This window comes from Elephantulus edwardii, unplaced genomic scaffold (assembly GCF_000299155.1).
Source record: "Elephantulus edwardii isolate Elephantulus edwardi_28Jun2011 unplaced genomic scaffold, EleEdw1.0 scaffold00458, whole genome shotgun sequence".
Lineage (NCBI taxonomy): Eukaryota > Metazoa > Chordata > Mammalia > Macroscelidea > Macroscelididae > Elephantulus > Elephantulus edwardii.
Genome location: NW_006400208.1, coordinates 486,017 through 487,733, shown reverse-complemented (window position 1 = coordinate 487,733; position 1,717 = coordinate 486,017).

The following is a 1,717-nucleotide window of genomic DNA, read 5'->3' as shown; positions in this document are numbered from 1 at the left end:
CAGTCTGTGGCTTCCCTTTTTACCCTGTTGGAGAAGTTTTTGGATGTGCATAGGGATTTGATTCTTAGAAGGTCCCATTCATCTATTTTATATTCTCCTGGTGGTAGATTTTTCAGGATACTTGAAAGACTTTTTATGTTATGGATTGGGACTACTAAAGTTCTTCCAAGCTTTTCTTTAATGAAGATTATAGTCCTTGGTTTTAGTCCTAGGTCCATGATCCACCTTGAGTTGTTTTTTGTGTATGGAGTGAGGGGTGGATCTTGCTTGAGTCTTCTGCAGATAGCTTTCCAATTTTGCCAGCACCATTTATTAAAAGGCTGTCATTTGCTCACTTAAATGATTTCATCTCCTTATTAAAAATCAGTTGACCATAGGTAGTTGGGCTGATTTCTGGGTTCTCAATTCTTTCCCATTGATCTATGTGTCTGTCGTTGTACCATACCATGTTGTCTTAACCACCACGGCAGTGTAGCAGGATTTGAAATCAGTGAGAGAGATGCCTCCTACCTTTTTATATTTTTAAGGAGTGCTTTGCTTATTCGGGGCTTCTTTCCATTCCAAATAAAACTAGAGATTACCTTTCCATCTGCGTGAAGAATGGGACTGGTATTTTTATTGGGATTGCATTGAACATATAAATTGCCTTTGGTAGTATTGCCATTTTCACAATATTGAGTCTTCCTATCCATGAGCAAGGGAGATTCTTCCACTTCTCCAGATCTCTTTTTGTTTCTTGTAATAATGTTTTGTAATTTTCTTTGAATAGATCCTTTGTGCTTCTGGTTAGATTTACTCCCAAGTACTTAATCTTGTGATTAGCTATTGTGAAGCATATTGTTTTTCTTAGCTCCAGCTCTGCATTCTCCTTGTCAGTCAGTTCGATTCATATATATTCCATCTGCTGACATATATATGTATAGCTTTCATTTATATGTTTCAGGAAGATATTTGTAATGAACAAGTCATTGGTCATATAGAATTCTAACACGTATCTCCGGTTTTATTTTTATCACTAAGATAATATTTCACAAATACTCAGGATAGGTCATGCTAACTTTGGCAGCATTTTAGTCCATGTTACTACAACTGGAACAATACAGAGAAGAATAGCATGGTGCCTGCACAAGGATGACATGTAAATTCATTAAATGTTCTATATATTTAAAGTTGGAGGGATAGCACAAAAGATCAGGACCCTCAACCAGATGGATTGACACAGTGACTTCAAAAATTGGCTCGAGTGTTTCAGAGATTGTCAGGATGGCACAGGATAGAACAGGGTGCAGATCTATTGTTCATGGGGTTGTTATGAGTCTTAACTGACTCAATAAAACATAACAACAACACTTATTAATTGCCTCCAATTTTTTAAATAAAATAACCAGTTATTAATGTACTTTGATTGTATGTTTGATTAGTTGCAGATTGCAGAAATGCATATAAATCTTAATTTTATTAACCTTTGGCTCTAGTGGTTGGTACACAAATTTTAATAACAGTCATATTAAAAGGGTTTTGTATTAATTTGCATCTCTCTTAGGGCTAGGGATTTTGAGCATTTCTTCATGTGCTTGTTAGCCATCTGAATGTCATCTTCGGTGAAGTGCCTGTTCATATCCTGTGCCCATTTTTCTATTGGATTCTTTACCTTTATCTTGTTGTGGTGCTCAGGTATTTCATAAATTTTGGATGTAAGTCCCTTATCTGATATGTT